The following is a 12,415-nucleotide window of genomic DNA, read 5'->3' as shown; positions in this document are numbered from 1 at the left end:
CTTCTGCCAACTATAATAGAAGTCAACATTGGTAAGAATAGAAGTGGCACCAAATGTAACAATTACCTCATTAACTTTATTCAATTAACGTTGGTAGATAATTGTAAATGTTATCAAAACCACCACTTCAGTCTCTTGGATCAAAATCTTTTTTTGAAAATTTAATATTGAGCCTTGAATAATTAATGTCTGTTTAGATTGAATAACTCAATGATACTAAATGGTAATACTGCTAGTAATTACTGTATATTAATGGTGTCAATTGCAGATAACTCTGTTAACAAAACAAATCATTTTAAACATCGAAATTGGTACAGTTGTTAGAAAGTTATGTGCAATTAAAAAAGAAGAAAAGTTTAAAAAAAAGCGTCACATTGCGACTAAATACTATAATATACATACTGTGGTGGTTTCTGCAAAAAAGTATGTGCTGTATGTAGTGAAGGTACTTTTTAACTAAAAAAACGAATTTAAAATCTTTTTCTTAGATCTAATATTTAATAACAAGTTTTAGTTGTTTCTTTTTATATTAAAAAATTTAATTTTAACATCCAGTCATTATTTAAATATATTATATATTAATACTAATGCTTATATCTCCCTAATTTATATATTTTCACTTGTAACTACGAATTTCTAGATGACAAAAACAAATATCATTAAAATAATATTTTTTAATTTAATTTCTGATATTTTTTTTTATTTATTTATTTAATAAAATAAAATAACTTATTTATTTATTTTTTTTTATTTTTTTAAAAATATATTTTAGTCTCCTTTTACCAACTATGGGTTTATCTGGACTGGGCCTAAAGTTCAACGTCGCTTCCGAACCACGGTCCTCAGCATTAAGCCTACCGATTGGCGAGTGACCAACTTTAGAAATCATCCCAGAAGACATCCGGTCTTACCCAGCCTGGTTACTGGCGTGACTGGGATCATTTTCCTTGTCGGATTTTACACTCTTGCCTAGTACAATCACAAACATAAATTTACGACCATGCCCCAGCAGGATTCGAACACGCGGCTATCGAAACAGTAGGAGGACCGTCCCATCGCCTTTACCACTGCGCCACCAAGCCGGATAACATATTTATTGAATTCTAATGCAGCGCGTTTAAATTAAAATAATACAGGCAAACACAAACAGGTATTTTTATATATAAACATGCGACATATATTTATTTTTCTTATGTGTTCCTACCTGAAATATCTAACAAGTAACGGGTTATCACTGACGCTGATATTGACAAGTAAATATCAGAGTTCCACATAGATTATGTTTTGTAACGATACCTCGCACCACTGTTTGAATCTTGAGAGAAGACTTAAGTTTACTGGGTTTATTGATAAAATCTTAATCTACTTTAACAAATTGAAGTACCTGAACACCAGCCGTTATCTTTCTATTTCGGACGAGTCCACTCAACCCTTAAAACAGTGGTGTAGTTTTACAGTTTAATTAAATAATGTAATTAGAAGATGTTCAGGTCGTTTAAGTGATTTGTTGAGTTATTTTGTTTGAATAAATTTATTTGGAAATACCTATAAGAGTTACATGAAAATTATCTGGGTTTTGCATCATATTAAAATAACTAATTACATCATATTAGATGCTTGATCGTGTTCTGATCATAATTTCGCTTGAAAAGTGCATTGATGCAAAAACAATTGATTCAATATGTATATTATTAAAAATATTTTCTGCCCGGCTTGGTGGCGCAATGGTAAAGGCGACAGGACGGTCCTGCTGCTGTTGCAATAGCCGCGGTTTCGAATCCTGCTGGGGCATGGTCGTAAATTTATGTATGTGGTTGTTTAATATTTGTGATTGTCCTAGGCAAGAGTGTAAAATCCGACAAGGAAAATGATCCCAGTCACGCCAGTAACCAGGCTGGGTAAGACCGGATGTCGCAACATTTTTACTTCGGTGTCGATGGCTCACTTGAACTAACTGACTAATGACTTCTTCATAATTCTTTACTTGATATTGTCGCAGCAGATCAAATTTTCATTGTAAGTCGCAATACATCAGAGAAAACTGTTATTTTCTTTCCTCGCAAGCAATTTTCAGTCAATTCGTGCTATTTTCCCTCATTTTGGATACTTGTCCTGGCATGTAAATATCTACAAACAGTTGATTCATCAATTGCTAAGCTGTCTGAATGAAAGTTCTTCAGGAGTTTATGGGGCGAGTTTTCGTCCAAGTCTTGCAATTTATGGTTTACGGACTTTTTTAGTGCCCCAGGCCGTTCCTTGTCATTGACATTAAAAGCACTCGGATATGACAGATCAGTATCACCAAATTTCTAGAAACGTTTAATTGGTATCAACAGCAGATTTCTTGCAATCAAATAACAAAACTAAAGAATGTTGAAAAATGTATTTTTGGGCATTCTATGATTAACGCCCATATATACCGTGTGGCTGAATAATAATAAATTGAAAACAGTTATAGATCTTGTTGATCAAATCACATTCGAGCTCCTAACAGTAATATGTTCATATCTTTATTAAATTATATTTTAATTACATTACTGGAATTACAATCAAAGCAACATTTAATGTTTAATAACTAATATTGTGTACATTTAGATTTCTGCTTCAAAATAAAATTATTTTCACACTAGAATATTTTAGATTAAGTTTATTTAAGGTTTATTAAGTTATTCTGTCTTCTTCATATGAGTTTTCCAGTTCAATACTATTCCTAAATATTTTTCAGTGTCAGTATGTGGCACTTGGATATTTTTTATACCAACAAGGCTATTGACTGTTTACTGACGTTTGAAAATTTCGTGCGCTTACTTTATTTGCTTAACTTACAGTAATACTGGCAGTCTAGTCAGTGAAAGTAACTAAGTATATTAGGTAGGACTTTTTTCCTCAAAAGACTTTTCAATTATAGCTATGGTTCTGTGAATATTGTCCATAGTCCAGAGGGTCTTCCTGAAGTCAAATTGATGACTACCAGATTAATAAAAAATTAAAACATGTTTGTTGGTGTTCCAAGAGATTGATTTAACTACTGAAATCAATTAAACCAACTATTAGGCTAAGTTATTCTTGGTAGACTTTTCATTTTTGATGATTATTTTTGATTTTATTAAAGTGTTAATGTATATTAATTAGATACGATTAAAATATATGTTAAAGAAACAGTAAATATATGTTATATTAGCCTATAACACATACAACATATTATGGATATAATAAAGTCCGGGTTTCAAGCACTTACTTCATGAATTTGGCAGCCTGATCAGTGGCGTAGTTGAATCGTAATAGTTTGTCTTAATATTGTTATCAAAAAATGCAAAAATGTAGTTTGATTTTTTGATTGTTTGATTAACATATATTTGTAACACTTATACCACTCTATTAATGATATAAATTTCCGTCTTATTTTACAACCACTTTAAACTTTTATCTATATAAGAATAGTTTAAAGAAGGAAACAATGGTATTTCCTGTTAAAGTTTAGTGGTAAATTTTACGGAGTAATTATACTTCTGTTAGGTTAAGGAAATATATATTTTTTCAACAATTTAATATTTAATTTGCTAAAGAAAATGTTAATATCTTCATTAACTTTTGTTTTTTTTTATTTACTTTTTTTTTGGTTTTTTTGTTTTAAATTGTTGGCCCAATTTTCATAATACAAAAAAAGCACAATCAATGGTTAAGTAATCCAAATAAATCCTTATTGGAAAAAAGCATATTTCAAATTATAAGATATGTATTACAAATTTCGATAGTTAATATTTATAAATACATGCTAAACTGCTTTTTTTAATACATACATTTTTAAATATATTCAGTGTAATTGGGGGTATTTTTTCATTGGTATTCAAAATAATAACTTTTGGTAGATTAACATATTCTATAGAAACTGCTCGGTTCTTTCAGTGCAACTTTCTATTTATACGAGATTGATTAAAATAGATCTGAGAAGGACAAGGATTCTATGGTAAATTAATATTTTTGGTTCAGTGTCAAGCTTATAGTTCTCAATCAGTATATAGTATTAATTTAAAAAATAATGATTATCACTGAATATGTTTGGTAAGTAATATGTGAGTTGGTGATACTAATAACAATAACTGTTCATCATCATCATAATCACCCTTGTGTCACAATATTTCGAGCTTCAGATAGATTAGTATGATCTCAAGAAGTCTTTTTGCAGCAGATCATTGTATCTTCTGCATATTCGATAAGCATCTTTATATTGTAATATGTGTCTGCTTGAATTTGTTTTTGGGTCTTGAGGTTTTGGAAAATAAATATACAGAAAAATTGCTGCACGTGTTTCAACTGGACGACATTGAAATGTATCTATTGTCAACAGTTTTGGATTTAAAGGTCTTTTTATTTTTTTATATTAGTCGCATGTCGCACAGCTTGATTGATTGATGTATGTTGTAATTGAAGCCAATAAAGTAGCAAGAAGATTAAATGGCCCGTTAAACTAAACGCGTCACTTAATAAAAATAGCCTATTAATTAATCCACGTAGGATAATAATTATAATCTTTCTATCGCAGGAATTTCCTCGAAACAAAAAACGGCCACGAAATAAAACTGTCATTATGCCGATATGTGGATTGACAATAACGCTAATGGGACTAATTAGCCGAGGACGTTCTCGCGATGGGAGGTGTGGTAGATCTTTTTTTTTCGCAAACACGCGTCCATCAACGTTGCTCCTTTTAATTGGAAGTAATTGAAATGTCTCCGGATATTAGAGGCTGACTTTTATCGGATAATGGCGACCGTTCCACGGGACTAGGCATAAAGGAAATTAAAAAATACGACAAACAGGGCTACGGGCCGTAAAGTTTTTTTGCGCATGGATAAAAGTTCGTTTACTGGCACGGGAATGTGATTATAAAATAGCTCCCAAGTTTTATCCCAACAATTATCGGACTACAATCTCCACATAATTTAGGACATTTTTTAAAACTCTTATTGGAGTAATAATTTTTTTCGTGTGATTTTATGAAATGGATTTGAGATACGAGTATAGCGACCCGAAGATATACTAAGTGTAATTAAGGCTCTTAAAACAAAACCGGTCAGGAATTTTTGAAAGCATTTGGATGTACTGTACACTCCGAATCTTGTCCCTTCCCACCATCAACTTTTCGCCTCAATGGGACACGCGCTTGTAGCCAATATCGAAGAAGTTAGAACATTTCTCAATGAATGGTATTGCTCAAAAGACAAACAGTTTTTTGGAGCATAGATGCATAGATGCAAGATGTATCGAATCAAATGGTCAGTATATTAAATAAATACATTTTCCATTATCTTGAGAGTTTGAGCAAGCTACGTCATTTAGCTTGTTATTAACAGCCATTAACAGCAGACAATCTCTCGAGTTTTGACAATAGTAGAAAAATGATTTTTCTGTGCTGATTAAGCATTATTTTTCGCAAAAAATCATCACCGATACCAAGGAAAGGCTTGATAATTACTATGTGGACTTTGGACCATCAGTTTCATTGGTTAATAAATGGTTAACTGAGTTCTGTTGTAGTCGTACCATCTCAAGTGATGCTCAATTTTTAGGTTGCCCAAAAGGGATTCTCCCACCAGAAGTCATCCATGGAATTATATAGAGTTGACTGATGCTGTACTCATATCAACTGATCTTAATATCACATCAAAGAAGGCCAGGTTGTACTTATCGGGCGGACACTTTTCCATGGGTTATCATTCATATCGATTATCTTGACATATATCGATATGAAGCAAAAATGATCATATTTGACATATCGGAATAAATGACTGGGTGGTAAAAGATTTGGGTTGAATGAAGAGATCATCACTGAAACAGATACCTATTATGAGGTTCTTGAAGAGACCTTTTTTTTGGAGGGAATAAAAAATGGAATTGGATTTTTTTGGCAATTTTTGACGAGAAAATATTTTTCATTCAAAATGTCTCTGACATTAAACTGTACTTCGTGTTTCAAAATTTGCTTATTTATCGTATTTATTGAGTTATTCGGATCCTTTAAATCGATTTTCGTCCATATGAAATAAACTGTTTAAATATATTAAACATCGAGTTTTTTTTATCCTCCATCTACATATAAATCATATTTATAAAAAAGTCTGAAAAAAGGCAATAATCGACTTTTAACGATTTTTTTCAGCAGACTTCAGAAAATCGTTTAATACTAAAGTAAGGTAAACGTTTTATGTTTGAAAGATGTATTAAAAAATGTTAAAAAGTAATAAAGTATTTGAATTTGAATAAATAAAGTATTATGTAAATAAAGGAACGTTTAAATAATATAAGACATTTGTTGTTAACACATTGTGTTCTCCTGTCGATATTGGAGAACTTTGATAGCAATTTAGTGTTATTGCCTTTGGACACCTTTTTGTTTTTTTTTTTGTATTTTTAGCACCATCAGTTGCCTGCTCACAGCTGATTAGACTCTTATGTAAATTAAATCTATCGCTGAGTATTTTAGTACAAATTTATTAATTCTATTATTTAGAACAATTTCCATTGTTTATGATCACAAAATGATAATCCTGGGAAGTTTTTTCCATGAAGTAAATAGGCTTTGGTGTAAAGAAGTGCTGGTAGAAAAAATTCACCAAAAATGGTGCTCTTTTCAATTATATTCAACATTTATAAATGTGACAAAAAATAGCCGTTAGTCGTGCTTGGTGTAGCTTATCTCTTATTTTTATCTGTAAGGAAGGGTTGCTCATATGACCGTCTTCTAATTGATTAGGCAGACAATGAAATTGAAAAACAAATTTGCTATATAAGAGGTAATGTGCGAAAAAGATCATTTTCAAAGTTCGCAGATGCTTCACTGCTAATTACTGCTAATTATTTGGTAGAATTGGAAAGAAAATGATAATCAAGAGCTATGTGAACTAGGAAATATCATTCACTCTATTCGCGACTGTCGAGAACTAATAGGAAAACAATGGTCAGCTTTGGTCAAACGATCGTAGTAACTAGTGTTGGGAACTATCGACTGAAATCGACTATCGACTGTTTAGTAATTGACTACTCTTTACTATCGACTGTTTCAGTCGCTATTTTTGGTTAGAATGATTTTACTACTTTTTACCATTGCCTGTTTCAGTCGACTGTTTCCAGTCGCTATTTTCGATCGGATTGATTCTGTTACTATTTACTATCCATTGTTTCAGTTATACTTTTAGTTACTATTTTTGGTTCTAATTTTTTTATTCGATTGATTTTTAACGTTCTGGCTTTGTCGTTCTAGCCGCAACCTTAACAAAAATGTACCCAATTTATGCTTACATAGATTTGTATGTAATATACGTAGTTTTATGATTTTTTGGTAGTTTTGTTGTAAATAACAATATATTGTATATAAATATAGCAGTATTTTGGAACGATATTTTTTGAAGATTTGCAATAAGGTAAAACGATTACAATTGTGAATGATAAATAGTAAAATACTTTTGACTTTTTTTATGGTAATATTTCGATTTCTCTTCTGATTTTTGTTAAAAATTCTTCTTCTTAAAATATCTAATTTTGTTCAATAATAAATAAAGCATTTACTTTATTTAAAAAAGCTCTAATAGTAATTGTGTAACGTAAATACCATATAACACTTGTGAGGTATTATAACCTTCCATAGAAAAATTCCATTCCTTTTTACAGATCAACAGAACATTCAGATATAAAAGTAATTCTACTTCCTTTAAAGTAAAATTATTAATTGTATATTAATAGAATTCAGTAATGATCCTTTTTCCTTTTATTTTTTAAAGTTAGAACGTGAAGCAAGATGTACATATCCGCCTCGCTTATACTACCATTGGAAAATATAAGCACATATAAAATTAACTGTTCCAAGCAATTATATCTGTCCTTTCTGCTCTTACAATTTATACAGAAAAGGATTCGTACAACTTCGTCTGACATCACAAATTAAACAAAACAGTCCAACCGTGCATTTGACTGAAAATAGTCATTACTATTTTCAGTGGCTAGTTTTTTGTCTATCGACTGTTTCGACTGTTCTGCGACTATCGATTATTTCGACTGTTTTCAGTCGATAGTTCCCAACGCTAGTAATAACATATAAATGTCCATATAATCTAATTTCAGTTTGTGCTCATCAGGACCTGAAAAAAGATTGTTTTCTTTAACAAGTTTGATAGTATATTTAAAAATGTAATGTTTATGAAAGAATATTTTCCATTTACTGAATTTACGTTAATATGAATAGTTACTGTATTTTATATTTTGTACACACGACTTGAAATATTTTGTATGTCCTATTTTAAATATATGGGAGCTAGTATTTTGTAATCTGTATTTTAATTGAAGCAAATCATGTATTTTATTCAGCTCCAAATGTACCTTAAAATTTTAAAAATATTATACTAGAAAATATTTTCAAATACGTGCAGAAAAATTTGTAAAATTGTACATTGACTCTTATAGATTTAAAATAGATGCTATTGCAACATTGTAACTCTAACTTAATACCACTCGTTCCATTTGGTGGATTTTGCAATATTTTCTGCATCGTTTAATTTAGTTGTTATAGACGTAGGAAGAGATGGAAAATTAAATTTCCATATCGAATGCTCCAATAACGTGTGTCATTCTCTACCTCTCTCTCATGGCGCCACTATTGCCTGTTAATGTGAAATTGCCTAATGGCGTAGACCGAAATATGAAGGCGTTATTTTTATCGAATTCCCGATAACGTCTTCACATAAGGAAATTGTACGTGTTTTATATTTTATTGGAATATGAAGTGTGAACCATTACACATAGTATATTGTTCTCTATTTCGGAAGATCTTAACGGGTCATGTTGTTATGACGAGGAATTTAACTCACTGTTGCCATATTTTCATTATTAACAATATTCGATCTTTCACCACACTACTACAATGGTTTATATTTATAAAATATTTTTAACAATAAAATTGAACCGACTTCAAAAAATGAAAAGGAACTAAAAATTTAAAAAAAATCAAAATTATAATTTAATACACGAAAAAACGTTTTAAAATAATATATGTACTAAGTAATCGTTGTAATAACTAAATAAAAATAAATAAAAACCTTATTTATCCTCTCTACTACACGTATTTTGTATTCTACTATATACACACAATTTAGCTTAATACCTACCTAAACCTATTTATCTATTTACAATATTATTTTAACTACTATCAACCAGTCATTTTGAAGTCGCTGTCGAGTAATAAATTAGATTTGTTTTGTTCGAAATTTAATTTTCGGAACCCAAATGAACCCAAACAGTTATATTAATTTAGATTTCTTTTGTTGGTAATTTAATTTTTTTGTATATGTCACAAAATTATATTATTTTTGTATTCTTTGGGCTCGGCACCGACTTCAAACTTGTCAATGGTTAAAAATAAGGAGCGTTCAGGCCCCGGGATCCGCTACCTAGCCTAGGTGATTTGACAAATGTTCTAACAAAACTAGAATAACAAAAAGTTATTAATCCAGTCGGGAATCGAACCTGCTATCTCCGACTGGGAGCTAAACGTTTTGAAAATTACACTAGAGAAGCAATTGCTTGCGATGTTTCTACGACGTTATATATCTTATAATTAGTGCTTAAAAAGCAAACTGAATGGCTTTTGCATTGAATGATCTTGAATCTGATTATTTTAGATAAAAAATATGTGAAAACTTTGTACGTGCCTTTGAAATTTGAGCGTTTTCCTCGATTTCCCTTTCTTCTCCCCATCAGAATCTGACTTTATTCCAATGGAACACCTTCAAAAGTGCACTCTTTCGAATAAAAAAATAATTTTCAAAATCGGTCCATAATTGACGGAGAAATCTGAGAACATACATTTTTTGAAGGTTAAAAAGGTGGTGTTGATTCTTTATTATATTTAATTGATTAGATCTCGAATTAGAACCCAAAAAAATTGTCGTACCAATACTCTTTCTTTGGCAAATTTTGAAGCGTAGAAATAAATAAAAAAAATAAACAATAAAAATATATTTTTCTTTATATTTGGAGCGAGATTGATAATGGTAAAATAAAATTATGAAATACAGCAACTAGAGTTACGCCAATTCTTATTCTACGAAGCTCGACATTCCCCGCCGATGATTTTTAATTGTTTTGCTCTGTGTTCATAGATTTTTTGCGGTTTCCAAATATGAGCTGTTCACTTTTGAAGTTAACCATGGAACAAGACTGAGCAGATAGATTGAGCAGATAAATTAGTGTGACGTCGGAAGAAACCGGCGAGCATTTTGCGCGAAATTTACTCTTAACATTTTACATTGGATATGCTTAATACAATTTAGAAAATAATTTTTTACTACTGTTCTATTGTACTTTCGTTAATACAAAAGCATGGAGAGTACGGGATTAATACATCAGTATACATTTCCGAAATTAAAATAAAACTCAACTACTTAAGCTAAAGTTAAGAATACACTTATAGCCTAAAGAAGTTCGTGTAGTTTGGTTCGCTTCAATCTTCTGATTTCCTGCGTGTTGTCCAGTAGTTGTATTGATTCCACGCTGCTGTGATTTAGCAATCTTAGTTCATGTTTTAAGATGAAATCTTGGATCACTTCGTATATCTATTTAATTTCATGGTCATCGTGCAGCTCTTTGTTTGTTACGTAGCGATAAGCATTGGTTATATTTAAATCGTAGTATTTTGTTTTGGGTACGTTATATTACTAGTTGGTTTGATGTCTTAGTGAAACCCCATAGGTCCAAATTGGGTTTATGATTGACTGATCAAATTAACAATCTTTCTGAATTTAGGTCAATTTGAGAGTATCTTCCGATTAACCACTACTTTTTGTCTAACATGATGTTTCCAGTTTTCTACTACTAACTACCATTGAGATATATTACAGGGTATTTGGCTGATTCTGCTTGAGGAATCGGACTTCCGTCAAGTACTAGTCCAACGCAAAATTAACATGGACAGATTAGTCCATTTTCAAGTTCCAATCTAATCCATTTTCAGATCTTGTTGACCGCTACTTGTACTTTTTCTATAGCCTTAGATAGAGATACATCTTTTGTCATTATAACTGTGTTGTCAGCAAATGTCCCAAGTACTGTTTCTTTTGTTGTTGGGATATCAGCACCAAGACCACCCCGTGGAACTCCAGTCAGTCTTAAAATGGAAAATACATAAGTGTCCACCCTTATCAAGTGCTTGAGCCAAAATTGATGCACTGGAATAATATTTCTTTCATCTGTGATTATGCCTTTTGACGTATAGTTTCTCGAAAAGTTTGGATATCATAAGTAACAGACGAAAGCAGGGGTTTTCTGAAGGAAATTACTTAATGAAGTGTTTTTTAACATGTCATGTCATATGACTAAGGGTAATAATAATATAAAAAACATATGGTAGAAGTTAAATCTTTATGTTTATGTCAAAACTATCTCCATAGTAATATCTACTCTTTAAATATTACACGTGATATCAAAATAATATTAAAATGAAAAAAAAAAGTCACCGAACAACGATTCCTAAAATCAGTTTACCCAAGATCGAACATATTTTCTTGTAAACTTGATAAATAACATGAGATGTCTATTCAAATATTATCGAATGGCTCGAATTTCTGTTCAAATAAGTGAAATTGATTAGATAAATCAACAAATAATTGTTTACGAATATTTTCCAGAAATTGTTCTGCGGTTTCCTGCGAACATCTTGAACGGAGAACGATCGAAAATAAACAGTGAAAAATTAATATTTATATGTTTCTTTTCTTTTTAGGTCGGACGGTTTAGCGATCGAAATTGATTTCAAGTAGCAATTGTTTACCGAAGGGAATATTTTTGAAGTAATGGACATTGGATTAGAGTCACGTTAATTGACTAACGGAAACTGGTATTTCGCAAATGTTACACATTGCGTTTATAATATTATAGATCACTTGACTGGATCCTGCTTATTCTCCCAATGGTCATGGTCTGTTGGTTAGAATACAGTTTGATTTTGTGATCAGTGTTCATCTGGTGTTCAGCCAAGGCTGCCTGGCTGGGTTGAATATCCATACATCTTTGATCTCCTACCAGTTGCCTCTCATGTTGCTATAGGCATATTTTTATGTCCACAGGGGATCTATGTTCCTGTCATATTTAGTGAAGTTTTTTCAGTTTTGGAGTTTATTTGTGTTTTCTCAGTTTGTCCCTGTAGAAAAAGTAGAACTGTTAGAGGAATTTCTTTGGATTTATTCTTTTATATTATTTAGGCATTGGGCTTTATTATTACATTTTTCGTATTTCTTTCCTAGCTATAGTAGTATATATTGAATTAGTGCAACATTGACTATATAGTGCCTGTCCCCTCCTAATTTCTGCTGTCTCTACAGTGTTTAGTGTCTTCTGCTGTATCTACCTGATAGACTGATTCCACATG

At 31.2% G+C, this 12,415-nt stretch overlaps 1 protein-coding gene across 1 annotated transcript in view; it reads right to left on the bottom strand.

Moving 5' to 3' along the window:
- LOC143198668 (secretin receptor) overlaps positions 1-1,338 on the bottom strand; it is a 39,834-nt gene extending 38,496 nt beyond the window's left edge. The window contains exon 1 of the mRNA XM_076408015.1: positions 1,205-1,338. The gene's annotated coding sequence lies outside the window, so the exon portion shown is untranslated. The remainder of the gene's footprint in view (positions 1-1,204) is intronic.
- Positions 1,339-12,415: the final 11,077 nt, after the last annotated feature.

Source organism: Rhynchophorus ferrugineus, unplaced genomic scaffold (assembly GCF_030347505.1).
Source record: "Rhynchophorus ferrugineus isolate W39M unplaced genomic scaffold, kcgeb_rfMv2 rfM6, whole genome shotgun sequence".
NCBI lineage: Eukaryota > Metazoa > Arthropoda > Insecta > Coleoptera > Curculionidae > Rhynchophorus > Rhynchophorus ferrugineus.
The sequence above is the reverse complement of the archived record's forward strand: the minus strand, read 5'-3'. Positions and strand labels throughout refer to the sequence as shown.